This window comes from Moschus berezovskii, chromosome 6 (genome assembly GCF_049115385.1).
Source record: "Moschus berezovskii isolate FMDL1 chromosome 6, NW_MosBer_1.0, whole genome shotgun sequence".
Classification (NCBI taxonomy): Eukaryota; Metazoa; Chordata; class Mammalia; order Artiodactyla; family Moschidae; genus Moschus; species Moschus berezovskii.
Genome location: NC_142465.1, coordinates 49,038,639 through 49,062,099, shown reverse-complemented (window position 1 = coordinate 49,062,099; position 23,461 = coordinate 49,038,639). Strand labels below are relative to the sequence as shown.

At 40.1% G+C, this 23,461-nt stretch overlaps 2 pseudogenes; both read right to left on the bottom strand.

The window, feature by feature from the left end:
* Nucleotides 1-13,463: 13,463 nt before the first annotated feature.
* LOC129536795 (coatomer subunit beta' pseudogene) lies at nucleotides 13,464-16,317 on the bottom strand (annotated as a pseudogene).
* On the bottom strand, nucleotides 14,218-15,276 carry LOC148777604 (coatomer subunit beta' pseudogene; annotated as a pseudogene).
* Nucleotides 16,318-23,461: the final 7,144 nt, after the last annotated feature.

The window sequence follows — 23,461 nt, the reverse complement described above, 5'->3', positions numbered from 1 at the left end:
TTGGGTAGAGCATTCTTGGTTGTAGGGTCTTCCCTTTCATCACTTTAAATACATCGTGCCATTCCCTTCTTGCTTGTGGAGTTTCTGTTGCAAAATCAGCTGATAAGATTATAGGAGTTCCCTTGTATGTTGTCATTTTCCCCTTGTTTCTTTTAATATTTTATCTTTGTCTTTAAGTTTTTCAGTTTGATTACAGTGTGTCTCCGTGTGTTCCTCCTCGGGTTTATCCTGCCTGGAACTCTCTGTGATTCCTGGACGTGGTTGACTATTTCCTTTCCCATGTGAGGGAAGTTTTCAGCTATTATCTCTTCAAATACTTTCTCCGATCCTTTCTCTCTCTCTTTTCCTTCTGGGACCCTTATAATGCAAATTTGGTGTGTTTAATGTTGTCCCAGAGGTCTCTTAGACTATTTTCATTTTTCCTCCCTTCTTTTTTCTTCTCTTCCGTGGCAGTGATTTCCACCATTCTGTCTTCCAGGTTACTCATCCTTTCTGCTGCCTGAGTTTTTCTGCTATTGATTCCTTCTAGTGGATCATTCATCTCTACTTGTTCTTTAGTTCTTCTAGATCTTTAGTAAGCATTTCTTATATCTTCTCCATTCTGTTTCCAAGATCCTGGATCGTCTTCATTATCATTATTCTGAATTCTTTTGCTGAAAGATTTCCTATGTTCTCTTCATTTACTTGTTTTTCTGGAGTTTTATCTTGTCCCTTCAACTGGGACAAAACCCTCTGCTTTCTCATCCTGATTGACTTTCTGTAATATGGCTTTCATTCTAGCTGCTGTGGGAATGTGGTTTTTTGCCTCTTCAATCTGCCCTCTGTTTAATGAGGCTAAGAGGCTTGTGTAAGCTTCCTGATGAGAGGGACTGGCCATGGGAAAAACTGGGTCCTGATCTGCTGGGCAGGACCGTGTTCAATTCAGTTCAGTTCAGTCGCTCAGTCGTGTCCGACTCTTTGCGACCCCATGAATCACAGCATGCCAGGCCTCCCTGTCCATCACCAACTCCCAGAGTTCACTCAAACTCATGTCCATCGAGTCAGTGATGCCATCCAGCCATCTCATTCTCTGTCGTCCCCATCTCCTCCTGCCCCCAATCCCTCCCAGCATCAGAGTCTTTTCCAGTGAGTCAACTCGTCACATGAGGTGGCCAAAGTATTGCAGTTTCAGCTTTAGCATCAGTCATTCCAATGAACACCCAAGATTGATCTCCTTTAGCATGGACCTGTTGGATCTCCTTGCAGTCCAAGGGACTCTCAAGAGTCTTCTCCAACACCACAGTTCAAAAGCATCAATTCTTCAGCAATCAGCTTTCTTCACAGTCCAACTCTCACATCCATACATGACCACGGGAAAAACCATGACTAGATGGACCTTGGTTGGCAAAGTAATGTCTCTGCTTTTTAATATGCTATCTAGGCTATTCATAACTTTCCTTCCAAGGAGTAAGCGTCTTTTAATTTCATGGCTGCAATCAGCATCTGCAGTGATTTTGGAGCCCCAAAAAATAAAGTCTGACACTGTTTCCACTGTTACCCCATCTATTTCCCGTGAAGTGATGGGACCAGATGCCATGATCTTAGTTTTCTGAATGTTGAGTTTCAAGCCAACCTTTTCACTCTCCTCTTTCACTTTCATCAAGTGGTTTTTTAGTTCCTCTTCACTTTCTGCCATAAGGGTGGTGTCATCTGCCTATCTGAGGTTATTGATATTTCTCCCGGCAATCTTGATTCCAGCCTGTGCTTCTTCCAGTCCAGCGTTCCTCATGATGTACTCTGCATATAAGTTAAATAAGCAGGGTGACAATATACAACCTTGACGCACTCCTTTTCCTATTTGGAACCAGTCTGTTGTTCCATGTCCAGTTCTAACTGTTACTTCCTGACCGCCATACAGGTCAGTAAAGCTTTAATCCAGTTATTTGCTGATGGGTGGGATTGCACTCCCTCCCCGTTGGTTGTTTGATCTGAGGTGACTGAACCCTGGGGTCGATGTGGCTCTATGGTAGCATTAATGGAGACCTCCAAGAAAACTTACATTAAAGGGCACCTTCCAGGACTGATGCTGCTGGTTTCCCTGTCCCTGTGGTGAGCCACTGCTGACCCACACCTCCATGGAAGACCCTCCAACACATTGGATTGTGACATGTAACAAAAAGTGGATTTTATACAACAACCTGAAACACGTCACAGACAACACATAGGTCTGGTTCAGTCTCCTAAAGGGTCACTGTTCCTTTCCCCTGGGTCTTGGTACATGCAAGATATTTTCCCCCCACTTTATTTATTTTTTTAATTGAAGGATAATGGCTTTACAGAATTTTGTGGTTTTCTGTCATACTTCAACAAGAATCAGCCATAGGTACACCCGTGTCCCCTCCCTCTTGAACTTCCTTCCCATCTCCCTCCCCGTCCCATGCTTCTAGGTTGTCACAGAGCCCCTGTTTGAGTTCCCTGAGTCCTGCAGCAAATTCCCATTGGCTATCTATTTTACACATGGTATTGTAAGTTTCCATATTACTCTCTCCATACATCCCACCCTTTTCTTCCTCCTCTCCCCCGGTGTCCATAGGTCTGTTCTGTATGTCTGGTTCTCAAGATTTTTGTGTGCTCTCCAAAAGTGGAGTCTCTGCTTCCCCCAACCTTGTGGAAGTCCTGTAATCAAATCCTGCTAGACTTCTAGGTCAGATTTCCTGGATTTCCCTGTCACTTTGCCAGATCCCCAGACTGAGAAGCCTGAATTGGGGCTCAGAACCTTCACAAAAGTGGGGAACTTCTTTGGTATTATTGTTCTTCAGTTTGTGGATTGCCCACCTGGCAGATATGGCATTTGGTTTTATCATGACTGTGCCCCTCCTACCGGCTTGTTGTGGTTTCTTCTTTGTCTTTGGATGTGGGGTATCTTTTTTTGGCAGGTTCCAGTGTCCTCTTGCTAATGGTTGTTCAACAGCTAGTTGCAATTTTGATGCTCTTGCAGGAGGAGATGAGCACACATCCTTCTATTCTATCATCTTAAACTGGTTTTTAATAGTAAAATACAAGTGTATATTTTTAAAAGTCAAATGAGGTGTTATAAATTTAATGATAAAAATAGCCCTGACATTTCTCATCCAATTCCCAACAGCAGAGGCAATCTCTTTCAATTTCTTTAGCTATTTTAAATAGGTTGGTACAAAAGTAATTGCGTTTTCGAACTGTGAATTTTAAGTTATTATAACTAAGTTCAAACACATCTTTATTAATAAAAATAGGAACCATTACTGTCAACACATTTTTGCCAATGAAAGACAGTTGTTTATTTCTGTAGCATAAAAATTTATGCTTTGGATGGCTGACTTTATTTTTCTGGGCTCCAAAATCACTGCAGATGGTGATTGCAGCCATGAAATTAAAAGATGCTTACTCCTTGGAAGGAAAGTTATGATCAACCTAGACAGAATATTAAAAAACAGAGATATTACTTTGTCAACAAAGGTCCGTCTTGTCAAGGTTATGGTTTTTCCAGTGGTCATGTGTGGATGTGAGAGTTGGACTGTGAAGAAAGCTGAGTGCCGAAGAATTGATGCTTTTGAACTGTGGTGTTGGAGAAGACTCTTGAGTCCCTTGGACTGCAAGGAGATCCAACCAGTCCATCCTAAAGGAGATCAGTCCTGGGTGTTCATTGGAAGGACTGATGCTAAAGCTGAAACTCCAATACTTTGGTCACCTGATGAGAAGAGCTGATTCATTTGAAAAGACCCTGATGCTGGGAAAGATTGAGGGCAGGAGGAGAAGGGAACGACAGAGGATAAGATGGTTGGATGGCATCACCGACTCAATGGACATGGGTTTGGGTGGACTCCGGGAGTTAGTGATGGACAGGGAGGCCTGGCGTGCTGCACTTCATGGGGTCGCAAATAGTCAGACACAACTGAGTGACTGAACTGAACTGAGCTGAAAAGCTCTGCCTCCTGCTGGTTGTGGAAGGGTTTTCCCTGCAAAAAGTTGTTGAGTTGCTTGAACAAGTTGAGAGGTCAGGTGAATATGGAGGATGAGACAAAACTTTGTAGCTCAATTTGTTCAACTTTTGAAGTATTGGTTGTGGAACATGAAGTTGACCATTGTTGTGGAAACTAATTGGGCCCATTCTGTTGACAAATGCAGGTTGCAGGTATTGCAGTTTTCAGTATATCTCATTGATTTGCGGAGCGTACTTCTCAGATGTAATGGTTTCACCAGGATTCAGAAAGCTGCAGTGGATCAGACCGACAGAAGACCGCCAAACAGTGACCATGATCTTTTTTGGTGCAAGTTTGGCTTCAGATAGTGGTTTAGAACTTCTTCTCCATCCAGCCACTGAGTTGGTCATTGCATGTTGTAGTATAAAATCCACTTTTCATCGCACATCACAATCTGATCGAGAAATGGTTTATTGTTGCTGCATAGAATAAGAGAAGACAACACTTCAAAACAATTTTTTAAATTTTTGGTCAGCTCTTGAGGCACTCATTTATTGAGTTTTTGTTTGCTTCAAATGCAGAATGAACATAGAAAGGTCGACATTGAGTTCCTCAGCAACTTCTTGTGTAGTTGTAAGAGGATCAGCTTCGATGATTGCTCTCAATTGGTCGTTGTCAACTTCTGATGGCCAGTCACTGCACTCCTCAACTTTAGGGCTCTTGTCTCCTTTGCAAAATTTCTTGAACCACCACTGCACTGTACGTTTGTTGGCAGTTCCTGAGCCAAATGTGTTGTTGATGTTGCGAGTGGTCTCCGCAGCTTTATGACCCATTTTGAATGCTAATCAAAAAATCACTTGAATTTGCTTTTTGTCTAATATTGTTTCCATAGTCTAAAATAAATAAAAAATAAATAGCAAGTAAAGTCATTAGCAAAAAAAAAAAAGAGAGATAAAGCAAGAAAGGCACATCAAAATGATGTGTAACATAACCACATTTATTTGACAATGTATTCTGGTATCAAATGGCAAAGTTCAGCAATGCAAAACTGCAGTTACTTTTGCACCAACCAAATAGCTTCTTTAGTTATATTCTAGTATTACAGCAGTATGGCTTCCCAGGTTTTTCAGTGATAAAGAATCTGCCTGTCAGTGCAGGAGCCACAGGAGACTCGAGTTTGATCCCTGAGTCAGGAAGATCCTCTGGAGGAGGAAATGTCAACCCACTCCAGTATACTTGCTGGGATAATCCCATGGACAGAGGAACCTAGTGGGATACAGTCTTTGGTATTGCAAGGCGTTGGACACAACTGAGCAACTGAGGACACACACAATTACAACCATATGTCTCAAGGGTATGATTATCTTACTCATTTTTGATTTTCAGTCATAAATATTTTCTATTTATCTCCAACAGGGAAGATGAAGATTTAGTTCTCTCAACTCCCCTTGCCTTGTTGTTCCTCTTTACAAGCATCTACAAATACTCACAGATGAGTATAATATGATCGTATAGTTTGGTTGTATTTCTATTCTTAAGTTTCTTGGTTTCCTTGAAATTAACAATTGGCTTACTTTTCTGTTTGCTTAGTTTCAGTTCAGTTCAGTTCAGTTGCTCAGTCGTGTCTGACTCTTTGCGATCCCATGAATTACAGCACGCCAGGCCTCCCTGTCCATCACCACACTACCATGTACTTATTCATGTATTAATTCATTATCCAAAGTCTCAGCCAGAGTTGTCAAATGTAATTTTCCTTTCAATAGGTTCAGACATTCCTGGTCATTTTTTTTTTTAACGAATGAGGCAATTTATCAACCCAGCATCATTCGTTCTAATGATTCTTGTGGGCAGCTGCCACCTGTCCAGCGATTCTGTCCAAGCTGGGCTATAACACACATATTCTAAGTTTTTTTAATTGATTATTTTATTTTTTGGTTGGGCCTTTGTCTCTGCAAGGGAGCTTTCTCTAGTCGTGGTGCCGAGGGGCTACTCTTCATTACCGTGTGCAGGCTACACATTGTGCTGGCTTCTCTTGCTGAAGAACACAGGTGCTAGGTGCTCCAGCTTCAGTAGTTGCAGCACATGGACACAGTAGTTGCAGCTTGCAGGGTCTAGAGGGCAGGCTCAGTAGTTGTGGCACACAGGCTGAGTTGCTCTGTGAATGTAGAATCTTTCTCAACCAGAGATCGAACCCGTGTCCGTTGCATTGCCAGGCAGATTCTTATCCACTGTGCCACCACAGAAATCCTCCAGGACTTTTTAAAGTTGATTTTTCCCCAGGGAGTCCACAAGGATACAGGTCCCTTCATTTGATAATTTTCCTTCTCCTCTCTCCTGTATTACCACTGTGTTACTAGAACCCACATCTTTTATCTTATTTGCTCTTTTGAAATTTTATCTACTTATTTATTTTTTGTCCAGGTTGCATGACTTTCGGGATCTTATGCCTTTTTATAGTACAATTGTTTTAAAGCGGCAAAAATAAAATGTTATTAACAGACCCAAATACCTTTAGCTTCTCTAAAACGAAGTGAAAAGAAGATAAATTTAAACCTATATTTGACAATGTTTCATCATTTCCTCTTATCTGGAAATGAGCTAGATATTCAATGAATATACATCATTTAAACTAAGGTTACAAAGAGTTTGAAAATGTTTTTTAAGCAGACATTTTATAAAACATAATGAGAGTTGCAAAATGTATTTACAAATATTCTTCCCACTTCAGTTCAGTTCAGTTCAGTTCAGTCGCTCAGTCGTGTCCGACTCTCCGCCACCCCATGAATCACAGCACGCCAGGCCTCCCTGTCCATCACCAACTCCCGGAGTACACTCAAACTCATGTCCACAGAGTCGGTGATGCCATCCAGCCATCTCATTCTCCGTCGTCCCCTTCTCCTCCCGCCCCCAACCTTTCCCAGCATCAGAGTCTTTTCCAGTGAGTCAACTCGTCTCATGAGGTGGCCAAAGTATTGCAGTTTCAGCTTTAGCATCAGTCCCTCCAATGAACATCCAGGATTGATCTCCTTTAGAATGGACTGGTTGGATCTCCTTGCAGTATAAGGGACTCTCAAGAGTCTTCTCCAACACCACAGTTCAAAAGCATCGATTCTTCGGCGATCAGCTTTCTTCACAGTCCAACTCTCACATCCATACATGACCACGGGAAAAACCATTGCCTTGACTAGACGGACCTTGGTCGGCAAAGTAATGTCTCTGCTTTTTAATATACTATCAAGGTTGGTCATAACTTTCCTTCCAAGGAGCAAGCGTCTTTTAATTTCATGGCTGCAATCAGCATCTGCAGTGATTTTGGAGCCCAAAAAAACAAAGTCTGACACTGTTTCCACTGTTTTTCCATCTATTTCCCATGAAGTGATGGGACCAGATGCCATGATCTTTGTTTTCTGAATGTTGAGCTTCAAGCCAACCTTTTCACTCTCCTCTTTCACTTTCATCAAGAGGCTTTTGAGTTCCTCTTCACTTTCTGCCATAAGGGTAGTGTCATCTGCATATCTGAGGTTATTGATATTTCTCCCAGCAATCTTGATTCCAGCTTGTGCTTCTTCCAGCCCAGCGTTCCTCATGATGTACTCTGCATATAAGTTAAATAAGCAAGGTGACAATATACAACCTTGACGCACTCCTTTTCCTATTTGGAACCAGTCTGTTGTTCCATGACCGGTTCTAACTGTTGCTTCCTGACCTGCATACAGGTTTCTCAAGAGGCAGGTCAGGTGGTCTGGGATTCCCATCTCTTTCAGAATGTTCCACAGTTTATTGTGATCCACACAGTCAAAGGCTTTGGCATAGTCAATGAAGCAGAAATAGATGTTTTTCTGAAACTCTCTTGCTTTCTCCATGATCCAGCGGATGTTGGCAATTTGATCTCTGGTGCCTCTGCCTTTTCTAAAACCTGCTTGAACATCTGGGAGTTCACGGTTTACATACTGCTGAAGCCTGGCTTGGAGAATTTTGAGCATGACTTTACTAGCGTGTGAGATGAGTGCAATTGTGCGGTAGTTTGAGCATTCTTTGGCATTGCCTTTCTTTGGGATTGGAATGAAGACTGACCTCTTCCAGTCCTGTGGCCACTGCTGAGTTTTCCAAATCTGCTGGCATATTGAGTGCAGCACTTTCACAGCATCATCTTTCAAGACTTGAAATAGCTCAACTGGAATTCCATCACCACCACTAGCTTTGTTCGTAGTGATGCTTTCTAAGGCCCACTTGACTTCACATTCCAAGATGTCTGGCTCTAGGTCAGTGATCACATTATCGTGACTATCTTGGTCGTGAAGATCTTTTTTGTACAGTTCTTCTGTGTATTCTTGCCACCTCTTCTTAATATCTTCTGCTTCTGTTAGGTCCATACCATTTCTGTCCTTTATCGAGCCCATCTTTGCATGAAAAGTTCCCTTGGAATCTCTAATTTTCTTGAAGAGGTCTCTTGTTTTTCCTATTCTGTTGTTTTCCTCTATTTCTTTGCATTGATCACTGAGGAAGGCTTTCTTATCTCTCCTTGCTATTCTTTGGAACTCTGCATTCAGATGCTTATATCTTTCCTTTTCTCCTTTGCTTTTCGCCTCTCTTCTTTTTACAGCTATTTGTAAGGCCTCCTCAGACAGCCATTTCGCTCTTTTGCATTTCTTTTCCATGGGGATGGTCTTGGTCCCTGTCTCCTGTACAATGTCACGAACCTCCGTCCAGAGTTCATCATTTAATTCAAGTGTTCTTATTTATTTATTTATTTTTGCATTTCAATAGTTTAATATGAACAATCAGAACTAATTAACAGTATAACAATATTTTACAACTGAAATAATTAAAATAAACTATAAAATTACTACATAAAACAGGTCTGATCTAGCTTATTACTTTCTATAATCTCTTCAGTGCTGCAAAACCATTTATTTCTTTTTTTTTTTTCATGTTTTAATAAACACTTCGTCTTTTTGTATTGCTTTCTTTTTCATCACAATAATAGAAATATAACACCATATATCACTGTAAAACACATTTCCACATAAATGCTGATAAGCACAAAATATTTTTCATCATTTACATTTTAACTGTAATAATATACGGCAGGATTAAAGCTGCATCCATCATGTGTCTAACTAACCTTGCTGTAATGAATTTTTAAATGTAATGGTTTCTGTCGCAAAGTAAAATCATACATAATGTCTAGTGACACAGTACGCTGGTGGATGGGTGGTTTTGGAAAATGGAAATGCAACTTCATTTTTAATTAGATTTATAAACTTCACCACCTCCACCTCCAGCCAGCTTTCCAACCCTCCCTCCCACCACCTCTATTTATTTATTTTTAAATGAGGCTTTTAATTAATGTTTGACAGAGCTGATTCAAGTTGAACAGACTAAATTTCTTTAAACAAACTTACTTATACTCCAGAGTCCTTTAAAAACTTAATAGCATTTATACATTGAAGGTATTTGATTTTCTTATAACTAGCACTTCAAATGCAACAAGCATTTGAAGCAACAAACATTTGACCCAACAAGTAAAACTTTCTACAGTTCATAACTTTTAAATAAAATAAATTAAATGTACAGTGAATAAGTTCTCTGAAATATTTCAATATTTCTGCAAGTTTAGTAACATCGTAAAATACATTTCAACTAAAATTCACAAATCTAAAAACCTGTTAGGCATTTTTAGGCGTTTTAAGTTGGAAATGAAGACCAATGTTACATCGTAATATGCCAATTACAAATAGTACTTCAAATAGCAAATACTACAGTTTGTCCCAAACTTTAAAAACTATTCATGAACTCAACACTGAACTATTGATGGCTATGAGAATTGTTTCCTAGTCTTTTTGAAAATTTCAACCCATTTACGTTTAAGGTAATTATTGATAAGTACGATCCTGTAGCCATTTTCTTTATTGCTTTGGGTTCAAGTTTATACACTCTTTCTGTGTTTCCTGTCTATAGAAGATCCTTTAGCATTTGTTGGAGAACTGGTTTGGTGATGCTGAATTCCCTCAGCTTTTGCTTGTCTGTAAAGCTTTTGATTTCTCCTTCATATTTGAATGAGATCCTTGCTGGGTATAGTAATCTGGGCTGTAGGGTATTTTCTTTCATCACTTTAAGTATGTCTTGCCACTCCCTTCTGGCCTGAAGAGTTTCTGTTGAAAGATCAGCTGTTATCCTTATGGGAATCCCCTTATGTGTTATTAGCTGCTTTTCCCTTGCTGCTTTTAATATTTGTTCTTTGTGTTTGATCTTTGTTAATTTGATTAATATGTGTCTTGGAGTATTTCGCCTTGGGTTTATCCTGTTGGGGACTCTCTGGGTTTCTTGGACTTGGGTGATTATTTCTTTCCCTATTTTAGGGAAGTTTTCAACTATTATCTCCTCAAGTATTCTCTCATGGTCTTTCTTTTTGTCTTTTTCTTCTGGGACTCCTATGATTCGAATGTTGGAGAGTTTAACATTGTCCCAGAGGTCTCTAATATTGTCCTCATTTCTTTTAATTCGTTTTTCTTTTTTCCTCTCTGTTTATTTCTACAATTCTATCTTCTAGTTCGCTTATCCTGTCTTCTGCCTCTGTTATTCTACTGTTTGTTCCCTCCAGAGTGTTTCTGATCTCATCTATTGCATTATTCATTGTATATTGACTCTTTTTTATTTCTTCTAAGTCCTTATTAAATCTTTCTTCCATCTTCTCAATCCTTTTCTCCAGGTTATTTATCTGTAACTCCATTTTGCTTTCAAGATTTTGAATCATTTTCACCATCAAAATTTGAAATTCTTTATCAGGTAAATTCCCTATATCTTCTTCTTTTGTTTGTGTTGGTGGGCAATTATCTTGTTCCTTTACTTGCTGGGTATTTCTCTGCCTCTTCATCTTGCTTATATTACTTTGCTTGGGGTGGCCTTTCCCTCTTCTTGCAGTTTGTGGAGATCTCTTTATTATGTAGTTTCTTCGCTGTGTGTGGGGTTGGACGGGTGACTTGTCCGGGTTCCCTGGTTAGGGAAGCATGTGTCGGTGTTCTGGTGGGTGGAGCTGGATTTCTTCTCTCTCCTTTAGAAGACAATGGGCTGCTTTTCTGGGAGCCTGATGTCCTCTGCCAGTATTCAGAAGTTGTTTTGTGGACTTTACTCCACGTTCAAATGTTCTTTTGATGAATTTGTGGGGGAGAGAGTAGTCTCGCCGTCTTATCCCTCCGCCATCTTGTTCCTTCCTCCCCAGAACACACTTGGTCGTGGAGTATCTCTTCCCAGCTGCTCCAGCAAGGTGCAGCCGCTGTACCTTACCTTGGACGAGGGGTATCTCCTCAAGGCCGCCCCTCCTGCTTTGAATGTGGATCAGCTCCTCTCGGCCCTCCGGTGCCCAAGCAGCCACCGCCTCCTGGACGTGGTACAGCTCCTCTCGGCCACCGCCCTAGCCCTGGGCGCGGGGTGGCTCCTCTCAGCTACGATTCTGCACGTGGTCGGTTGCGCAGGAGCCGGGCGTCTCTCGCGTCTGCGCCGCCGGAGCCGGGCGTCTCTCGCGTCTGTGCCGCCGGAGCCGGGCGTCTCTCTATTGATTGATTCTATTTACACCACAATAATTGAATTTTTCAGAGGCTGTGCAATATCATAGCTTCCATGAACTGACTTGCTTAAAAACAATTCATTGATTAAAACATTTACTGTAAAAAATAAAAAATAAAAATAAAAAGCTAAGATAATGGCATCTGGTCTCATCACTTCATGGAAATAGATGGGGAAAAAACAGAAATAGTGACAGAGTTCATTTTATTGGGTTCCAAAATCACCTTGGATGATGACTGCATCTATGAAATTAAAAGATGCTTGTTCCTTGGAAGAAAAGCTATGACAAACCTAGGCAGCATATTAAAAAGCAAAGACATCACTTTGCTTGAACCATCACAACCAAGATTCATATAGTCCAAGCTATGGTTTTTCCAGTAACCATGTATGAATGTGAGAGTTGGACCACAAAGAAGGATGAGTACTGAAGAACTAATGCTTTCAAACTGTGGTGTTGGAGAAGACCCTTGAGAATCCCTTGGACTGCAAGGAGATCAAAGCAGTCAATCCTAAAAGAAATCAATCCTGAATATTCATTGGAAGGACTGATGCTGAAGCTCCAATACTTTGGCTACCTGATGTGAAGAGCCAGTTTATTGGAAAAGACTCTGAAATGCTGGGAAAGATCGAGGGCAGGAGAAGAAAGGGGCAACAGAGGATGAGACGGTTGGATGGCATCACTGACTCAATGGACATGAGTTTGAGCAAACTCCGGGAGACAGTGAAAGACAGGGAACCCTGGCCTGCTGCAGTCCATGGGGCTGCAAACAACGGTAGCTCTATTTTTGTTTTATTAGGAACTTCCTTACTGTTCTCAATAGTGACTTCACTAATTTACATTCCTACCAACAGTGTAGGAGAGGTCCCCTGTCTCCACATCCTTTCCAGCATTTATTTTTTCCACAGGCAATCTTCATCGCAGCCCTCTTACTACTCCAGTTCAAGCTGAGTGTTTTCTGCATCTGAGTTTCTCCCTGTTTGCTGGATGATTTTTATCACCGTACAAAGTGCCCTGGTAAACTTGTATCTTACAAAGAACTCTCCATGGACTCTACATAACCCTCCAAGGACAACACCATTCTCTGCTCCCTTTTATAGGGACACTCCTGGGATGAGATAACTATGCTAATCTCTGTATCCTTCCAATTTTTATATATTTGCTGCAGAGGCAAGCAAAACTGTGAATTTTAAAGTAACTCATCTTTAGCCAGTCTTTCTAAAGCATTTAACAAAGTTTTCTTTGAACCAATTGTGTTCACAGTCGTATTTTGTTGATTTCCATAATACCAAGCCATGAAATCACTGGAAAAGTACTATTGATAAGGTTTAGGAACACATGCCTGAATCTGATGGAATGTAATTAGTAAGCGGAAGTTTTTGGACATAAATGTGTGAATAAATCAGTTTTATAGAAAGACTGTATAGCTAGGTCGTATAAAGTTCTTATAATTGGGTACTCAGGTTATTCCACTAGATTTCTGACTTGTATAAAGGATACTATAATGAAATCCTTACAAATAAATCTAAATGCATATCTTTTCCAAAAAGTAGTTTCTTGTGGTGCTTGATTTAATAAGTATGAACAATTGAAATTTTTTGATACATGAAGTTGCTCTCTGACTTTCACCACAGCTATATGTGAAGATACATATTTCTCCACAGCTTTTTCAATAATGGGTGCTTTAAAATATGTTGATTTTAGTGGTAAAAATTGGTATCTTTTAAAATATGTTGTGATTTTTTTTTACAGTAGCTTAGTTTTTTTTTTCATTAATTCAAAAGATTTTATGAGATATGGTCCAATGACACTATGAAAAAAATCAAAGCCCACAGCTGTTTTAGTTAATAAGGGAACAGTGATTTAGATGCTGCACATAAACTCCTCTGAAGATGAGGGCATTGTGCACCTAATGGGCAATAGCGTCTACGTATAAAAAATTGAAGGAGTTTCTCAGCGTCCAAAGCATGGTGGTCAGGGTGACGATCGATACCTGTCCATAATAATGATCTGCTTAGTTGAGTAAATGGGAAACATTATTTAGTCGTCCAAAATGTCTTCATCCAGGTTGATATCTGTTGTGTCAATATCTTCCAATTCTGAATTATCCAAATCTACTTCCAGCTCAAGTAAACTCTTTTCTTCTTTGTTGGCTGTCTGGGAGGTGATGATAACAAGAGTAGGAGAAGCAGGTTTCCCATCAAGTTCCTGCTGAGCTGCAGATCTTGAGGGCTGAAAACCTTTTGTCTCTTCCATAACATTTCTTTCTTCATTTGGCGTGACAAGTGGGTACTGTTTGGCCGGCCACAGGTCGGCATGCATTTCCTTCACCCATTCTTCTACAACAAACGCTTCCTTTAATCCAGGGAAAAGGTTTTCATATTCTGTTGGATCAGCAAGGGATTCTGCTGCTTTCTGATTGACTTTTGAGAGGTTTTCTCTCCAGAGTTTCACCACCCTTGAAACCTGCCTGGGTAGGTAAGTCCATGCCAGGAAGGCAGCTTCTGGCAGTTGTCCAGTTCTAATCAAGAGCTCCAGGCAAGCATCAAGCTTGCCCTGTAAAAAGTAGCTCATGAATGCCACATTATTCTTGCCGTCTCTCTCTGTGCCCTCCACTAGCTTGTTCACCATACCAGAGTTACCAGAGGCAGGGGCCAAAAGCAACAGACCCCCATAGTCCTGTGCATGATGCAGGCACTCCTGGGCTAGGCCAAACTAGTATTTACTAATGGCAAGTTCAGCAAGCTGTTTCCACTTCTGTTCTGACTCTGCTTCCACTGCTAACTGGTATGCAATTTTTAGTTCTCCAAGCTGAAGAGCAAGTTCAAAGTGATGCTCAGGGTCTGTGGATACTGTAAGAGCTTGCTGCTTGAAGCCCTGCTTTTCCAAGAAATGTGCAACTCTGGTCCTCTGCTCTTTCGGGATGGTCGAGAGGACCTTATCGGCTATGCTGAAGTCCCTCCGCATAACGGCTGTCTGGTACTCCAGCACTGAAACTAGCAGGGAGTAGCTAACGATGTTCAGTTCCTTATCCCCCAGATAAAGCCTGTTGTCTTTAGGAATATAGCCCAAGAGATACATCGTCCTGTCCAAGTGGGCAATGGTGACTATTTCTCTTCCGACATAATAATTTAATCTGTTCACAGAACTTGAGTAAATGGAGCAATCGCTTACCCACAGCCCTGTTTTCACAATTTCCTGAATCTCACCAAGAACCTCAAAACCATCTTCAATGCCATCTTCAGTAACTCCTTCATGTGTTTCCTGTGCAGCCAAGACTTTTTCTGAGAGATATTTAAGGATAAAAAATGACTCCTCAGTTGCAATACAGACTAGCTCTCCAGAGTCAGACCAGAAAATGTGTTTGGGTTGAATTTAAATTCTGCGTATGAGTGCCGTACTTTCCTAGTCATAGAAAGCTAAACCATTTACAGACCTGACTCCCAGTAAGAAGCCTCCGTAGATACTTTCAGCTCCAAAGTCTGGTTTAAATGATTTTTTTTCCTTAAAGTTCTTAAATATCTTTACAACACTGTTGCTTTCTCTTATTGCATATTCTGAAGAATCGTGGTCCCACGTGAACTCCTGGGAAGACCCAAAGCTCTTGTTCCTGAGTGCCATTGCCGTGTAGATGATGTACTCACCGTCACCACACACCACAACAAACCGCCCGTTAGGATTGTGCTGAATAGTCTGAGAGTATATTTCACAACTGCCCATATCTTTCACTGCCAGTGGCAGTCTTTCTTCATCTTTAATTTCATCATCTCCCATTGTTTATAGGTTGGCTTGCTGGACTTCTGAATGTTTGGCCCAGATTATCTTTCCATTGGCATCCATGGACATGGCAGGTTCCTCCCGACCAAGCTTAACAATGATGCTACCTTTATCATAGCCCAAAGCAATGTTATTGGACCCTCGCAGGCTGGCCACACACCATACTCTCTCCATTCCATAATTCAAAGTACTCTCAAGGTGATAGGTGCTTGAATGCCAAATACTCACAGTTCCATCTTTTGAACCTGTGATGATAATTGGCAGCTCAGGATGAAAACTGGCACAAGACACATTTTGGGCATGTCCCTCCAGTGTCTGTACACAAGTTTTATTCTGATAGTCCCATATTTTCACAAGACGGTCATCTGCTCCTGAGATGAGGTATGGCTTGTCACCACCACGGTAGTAATCAATGCAATTCACACCTTTCTCATGTCCCTCCAGAGTGAAGTTTGGTGACGATGAGCCCAGCTGTCACATCTTGATTGTCCTGTCCAAAGAAGCACTGGCAAACTGGTAGTTATCTTTAGGGTTGATCACAATCTGCATTACATAATGAATGTGTCCTTCAAACACTTGTGAGCAAGACCATTTTTTATCCCAGTCCCAGAGTTTAATAAGCATGTCATCACTGCTGGTTAGAATGAAAGGCTGGGTTGGATGAACAGCAATACAGCGAATGTAGTCTGAATGTGCCTCAAACATATGAACTCTCTCCAGAGTGTTGTAATTGAATACTCTAATCTGCATGTCATCCGCTCCTGTTACAACCCAATTCTTCCTTGCAACAAACTTTGCAGCTCAGACAGGAAGATCACATACTTCAAATGTTTTCACCAGTGTCTGTGTTTCATGATTCCAAACGCACACACTACCATTGTAAAGGCTCGCCAACATCCATGGCTCTGTAGGATGCAAATCCACACTCTTAACTCGATCAGATCAAGCAGTAAGTTTTCTCTTGATATCAAGTCGCAGAGGCATGGCCCCGTTGGTCCAAGCCCAGGCGCCCTCACTCGCTACAGACCAAGAAGTCCCGGAAAAGTAGCTTAGTTTTAAACTCTTTAACATTTTAAAATATTTTAGGTATTAAAAAATATTAGTGTACTGCCATCTAGTGATAACTTTGTAAGAAAGAAAAGGGTAAGTCATACTTCAGTAATTTCATCTTATAATTGAGGAAGAAGTTAAGCATAAGCATTCACACCCTAAGTAATATAACCAATTAAGTGTGAACTTAAGAACAGAAAAATCTCTCATCCAAGAAAGATCTGAAAGATTCCTTTCTAATCCATTGTTCCTCTTAAGTCACAGCAGGACAGTCAAACCCAAAGTTCAGATGGTGAGGAAAATAATATTCTCATTATTCTGATGAAAGCAGTTAAAAAAACCTTTTTTTTTAACTGTCAACACTGAAATCAGATTGATTATATTCTTTGCAGCCAAAGATGGAGAAGCTCTATACAGTTAGCAAAAACAAGACCAAGAGCTGACTGTGGCTCAGATCATGAACTCCTTATCACCAAATTCAGACTTAAATTGAAGAAAGTAGTGAAAATCACTAGACCATTCAGATATGACCTAAATCAAATCCCTTATGATTATACAGTGGAAGTGAGAACTAGATTTAATGGACTAGATCTGATAGATAGAGTGCCTGATGAACTCTGGAAGGAGGTTCATAACATTATACAAGAGACAGGGACCAAGACCATCCCCATGGAAAAGAAATGCAAAAAAGCAAAATGGCTGTCTGAGGAGGTCTTACAAATAGCTGTGAAAAGAAGAGAAGTGAAAAGCAAAGGAGAAAAGGAAAGATATAAGCATCTGAATGCAGAGTTCGAAAGAATAGTAAGGAGAGATAAGAAAGCCTTGCTCAGCGATCAATGCAAAGAAATAGAGGAAAGAAACAGAATAGGAAAAACAAGAGATCTCTTCAAGAAAATTAGAGATTCCAAGGGAACTTTTCATGCAAAGATGGGCTCGATAAAGGACAGAAATGGTATGGACCTAACAGAAACAGAAGATATTAAGAAGAGGTGCCAAGAATACACAGAAGAACTGTACAAAAAAGATCTTCACGACCAAGATAGTCACGATAATGTGATCACTGACCTAGAGCCAGACATCTTGGAATGTGAAGTCTAATGGGCCTTAAAAAGCATCACTACAAACAAAGCTAGTGGAGGTGATAGAATTCCAGTTGAGCTATTTCAAAACTTGAAAGATGATGCTATGAAAGTGCTGCACTCAATATGCCAGCAAATTTGGAAAACTCAGCAGTGGCCACAGGACTGGAAAAGGTCAGTCTTCATTCAAAACCTAAAGAAAGGCAATGCCAAAGAATGCTCAAACTACCGCACAATTGTACTCATCTCACACGCTAGTAAAGTCATGCTCAAAATTCTCCAAGCCAGGCTTCAGCAATACGTGAACCGTGAACTTCCAGATGTTCAAGCAGGTTTTAGAAAAGGCAGAGGCACCAGAGATCAAATTGCCAACATCCGCTGGATCATGGAAAAAGCAAGAGAGTTCCAGAAAAACATCTATTTCTGCTTCATTGACTATGTCAAAGCCTTTGACTGTGTGGATCACAACAAACTGTGGAACATTCTGAAAGAGATGGGAATCCCAGACCACCTGACCTGTCTCTTGAGAAACCTGTATGCAGGTCAGGAAGCAACAGTTAGAACTGGACATGGAACAACAGACTGGTTCCAAATAGGAAAAGGAGTACGTCAAGGCTGTATATTGTCACCCTGCTTATTTAACTTATATGCAGAGTACATCATGAGGAACGCTGGGCTGGAAGAAGCACAGGCTGGAATCAAGATTGCTGGGAGAAATATCAATAACCTCAGATATGCAGATGACACCACCCTTATGGCAGAAAGTGAAGAGGAACTCAAAAGCCTCTTGATGAAAGTGAAAGAGGAAAGTGAAAAGGTTGGCTTGAAGCTCAACATTCAGAAAACTAAGATCATGGCATCTGGTCCCATCACTTCATGGGAAATAGGTGGGGTAACAGTGGAAACAGTGTCAGACTTTATTTTTTTGGGCTCCAAAATCACTGCAGATGCTGATTGCAGCCATGAAATTAAAAGACACTTACTGCTTGGAAGGAAAGTTATGACAAACCTAGACAGCATATTAAAAAGCAGAGACATTACTTTGCCAACAAAGGTCCGTCTGGTCAAGGCTATGGCTTTTCCAGTGGTCATGTATGGATGTGAGAGTTGGACTGTGAAGAAAGCTGGTCGCCGAAGAATTGATGCTTTGGAACTGTGGTGTTGGAGAAGACTCTTGAGAGTCCCTTGGACTGCAAGGAGATCCAACCAGTCCATTCTAAAGGAGATCAGTCCTGGGTGTTCATTGGAAGGACTGATGCTAAAGCTGAAACTGCAATACTTTGGCCACCTCATGCGACGAGTTGACTCACTGGAAAAGACTCTGTTGCTGGGAAGGATTGGGGGCAGGAGGAGAAGGGGACGACAGAGAATGAGATGGCTGGATGGCATCACCGACTTGATGGACATGAGTTTGAGTGAACTCCGGGAGTTGGTGATGGACAGGGAAGCCTGGCCTGCTGTGATTCATATTGTCGCAAAGAGTCAGACACGACTGAGTGACTGAACTGAACTGAAAACCTTTTTTATCTTTATACTGAAAATATTTCTGATTTTTCTCAGTGCTTATAAAAAGAGTCATTTGAAGGAAAGGAATTTTGTATCTATATATTTTGTATTTATATATGGATTATTTGGGAAATATATTTAACATCTCTTTGAAGAATATAGTATCCTAATGTCAATAGATTTCTCATGGTAGGTATAAAAGTGTGTGCTTAATTTTACTTAGTGATTTAATACCTGTTTTGTTTTTATCCCTAGGTGGAAGAGTCTATTTTTTAGCATTTGAATGCCCACTCTGATGCTGTACATGGCATTTGGAAAGGGGATATGAGTCAAGGAATATTCTTTCTGCCCTTTGAGAGTCAAGAAATAATTTATACCCAATGAATACTCAAAATGACTGCAATGTGCAAAATTCCAGAAGCACATAAAGAAAGAAAACCTTGTTGCTGTCTTGGAAGAAAGCAGTTGAAGAGACTAATACATACTGGCCACTTTCCCATGTGGTATTTTTAATGTAAGCATCAAATCAATTCCATTGGAGTTCCTCATTTTACAGATGAGGAAAGAAATTTAAGAAGATTCAATAGCAAAGCAGTAATCCACTTAGGATCAGAAGAGCCATTCTAGAGAATGTGACAGTGGGACTTAGTGGTTATTACTTACAGAAGATAGGAGATAGTGTGAAAGACTCTACAGGTAAATATTAGAATCAACAGGCTAGAAAACTTTGTGGACACAACATCAATATAGAAACAAGATATAAAGTAGCTAGTACTAAATCTAATAAAGAGGTTCAACTCTTTTGGAGAAAGTTGTAAACCTTTAACGGAAGGCACTAATATAGACCGAAAGTCAACAGACATACCAAGTTCATGAACAGGAAAGTTTAATGTAGTAAGTATGACAATTCCCTCCAAAGTAACTTAGCATTAATGCAAAGCCTATTAAAATTCCAAGAGGTTTTTCAAATCTTACTGGATATGACAATCTAGTTCTAAACTTTATGTGGAATTAAAAGCAAATGAAGAAAGAGACAGGGGAAGAGTTGCTCCATCACATATGAAGGAGTGTAATAAGACAGTGCAGACTTTCTACAGGAATAAATAAATAGGCCATGGAACAATACAGAGGTACCAGAAACCATATGTATATGAAAAGTAGAGTTCATGCTAAGATGGAAATTGCTATGGATTACACTGACATAGAAAAATGAGATCTTTGCCTAATACTACACATAAATATCAGTTCTAGGTGGATTAATGTGGACCTTATGGGAAAGGCAAAGCTACACTATTAAGAAGAAAATATAGAAAACAATTTTATGACCTCAGATTAAGGAAGAATTTCTTAATATACAAGTACAAACCATAACAAGAAAGATTGATAAACGTGAATAAAGTAAGAACTTCTGTTCATTAGAAGATACCACAAAGGCAGAGAAAAGACAAGCCCTAAAGTGGGGAAACAAACAAAAGTGACAAAGGGTTAATATCAAGTATATGTAATAAACTACAGATCTGTAAGAGAATGACAGAAATCCAGTAGGAAAATGAGCAACAGACATGAACTGATATTTCACACACAAAAAAAATAGTCCATAAATATATAAAATGATATCCAACTTCATCAGTAATCTAAGAAATGCCCAATGAAATCACAGGTGCCATTTCATACCTACTAGGTTGACCTCCCCCAAAAGTTTAATCGGTTCTAAGTGTTAGCCAGGGTATTGTGCAATGAAGAATACTGCTGGAAAGGGTGTAATTTATTACAATGACTTTGGAAAGCAGTTTAACATTACTTTGTAAAGTAAATGTCCATATACCCATCAGGGAAGCTTGCATCTTTGCACTTGGGGGCATTTGCAATAATGCATATAGCAACATTATTTCTAACAGCAAAAAACTAGAAACAGCTCAGATGTCCACCAGTATTAGAGTATATAAATAGTAGGACATCTATATAATGAAATACTACACAGGCTGAAAAGACAAGAACTCTAACAACACACTATGACTTAAATGAATCTTAAAATTATGGTGACTGGAAGAAGCAAGTCACAGAAGAATTCACACAGTATTATTCTGTTTATACTACTACTGGTAGTATCCAAGGATTCCAATTTCTCCACATCCTCACCAATGATTATTTTGTTTGTTGTTTGGGGTTTTGTTTTATTTTGTTTTTATAATGGCCATCCTAGTGGCTATGAGATGATATCTCATTTTTAGTTTAATATGAATTTCTCTAGTGATTACTGATGATGATGATCTTTTCATGTGCTTGTTGGCCATTCCAGGGATCAAGCCCGCGCCCCCTGCAGTGGAAGGCGGAGTCATAACCACTGGACTGCCAGGGAAGTCCCTCTCTTACCCTTTCTTTAATCAGGTTCATCGTTTTGTTGTTGAGCTGTTAAGAGTTCTTTGTATATGCTAAATATTACCCTTTATCAGATACATGATTTACAGTTTTTCTCCCATTCCATAGTGACCTTTTCACTCTGTTGATTATTTACTTTAGTGTGCACGAGTTTTTAAGATATGAATCCACTAACCTATGTTTAATTTTGTTGCCTGTGTTTTTGGTGTCTTATCCAAGAAATCTTTGACAAATCCAAGGTCATTAAGTTTTTCTCCTATGTTTTCATCCAGGAGTTTTACAGTTTTAGGAGGAGATGAGGATTGAGTACAGTTTTCAGAAAGAATATGGCTACATTCAAATTTCCTACTTCTAGGTCCTAGAACCATGAATCAATAGGAGAGAAATTAAAGTGGCTTGACTGAGATAATAGCAGTAGAGAGGAAGTAAGACTGAGTATATTTTAAAGGTAGAGCCAACTTCATTTGTTGATGGACAAAAGGTGAATGTGAGAGAAAGAAATCGAGGATATCTCTATAGTTTTTGACCTAAGAAAGATTTGTTTATTTTATTTGGCTGTGCTGGGTCTTCATTGCTGTGCTCAAGCTTCCTCTAGTTGCAATGAGGGGGGGATACTCTCTAGTTGTGGTGCATGGGCTTAGTTGCCTCGAGGCATGTGGGATCTTCCTGGACCAGGGATAGCATCCATGTTCCCTGCATTGGCAAGTGGATTCTTAACCATTGGGCCACCAGGGAAGTCCAAAATGTTCTTATTGAGTATGTTGGGTTTGAGAAAATGATTAGACTACCAAATGGAAACATGAAGTACTCACTTGGATGTGTATATCTGGAATTCACCAACTTGATGGATGTGAGTTTGAGCAAGCTCCGGGAGTTGGTGAAGGACAGGTAAGCCTGGCATGCTGCATGGGGTCGCAAAGAATCAAACACGACTGAGTGACAACTGAACTGAATCTGGAATTCTGGGACAATTTAATGGTTGGAGATATAATTGTGCGAGGTTATCAGTGCCCAGATAGTGTTTAAAGCAGTGGGACCAGGTGAGATCACCAGGAGATTGTTGATGGATAAAGAAAAAATGTCATCCTATGCCTAGAAAAAGGGAAAATAGAATGATGCAACTAAAAAGACAGAGGCAGAAGCTTATGAGGTAAGAGAACCAAGGAAGAAAGGAAAAGGGTGAGAAGGGAAAGGAGAGAGAGAGGGAGGGAGAAAGGAAGGAAGACAGGGAAGGAGAAGGGAGGAAAAGAAGATGGAAAGTAGAGGAAGGAAGAAAGGAGGGAGGGAGGGAAAGAGGGAAAGAAAAGGAGGGTGTCTCAGAAGCCAAGTTTCACAAAACAGGGAGTGAAGTGTGTCACATGCCATGGAGGGTTTTGATGAGATGAAGACTAACCTGATCTTTTGGCTTGACACCTGGAATTCATTGATGACTTCAAGTTGAATGATTTAATGGAGTGGTGAGGATAAAAGGATGATTAGAGTGAATTCAGGAGGGAATGGAGTATATATACATAGTATATATTGACTTCAGAAAAACCTTTGTTTCTAGCAAGGACACAAAGTCATTATAACTCTAGCCTTCTAGATTGTGGTCCCACTTACACTATGGAGAAGTTCATTTGCCTCCATATACAAATATACTCCTTAAAAATATTTATTTATTCAGGATAATTTGTGAGTTAGCATATGAAATTGGAGCCCATTCCTTTTGGGAAGAATCATGTAAGAGAATTCTTTTGTAAAAATGAATAATACTAGGCTGTGAATTTGGTGACAGCCTAGATCCAAAGTTCCTTCTACCTTTTACTTAGAAAGCAGCCAGAGCAACAAGGTGGCAAGGGAGACACCCTCTGTATTTGTTTCCTAGCACTGCTGTAACAATGCAGCACAAAAACAACAACTGTATTGATTCACTGTTCTGAGACCTAGAAGTAGGAAATTTGAATGTAGCCATATTCTTTCTGAAAACTGTACTCAATTCTCATCTCCTAAAACTGTAAAACTCCTGGATGAAAACATAGGAGAAAAACTTAATGACCTTGGATTTGTCAAAGATTTCTTGGATAAGACACCAAAAACACAGGCAACAAAATTAAACATAGATTAGGGGGTCCATATCTTAAAAACTCGTGCACACTAAAGTAAATAATCAACAGAGTGAAAAGGTC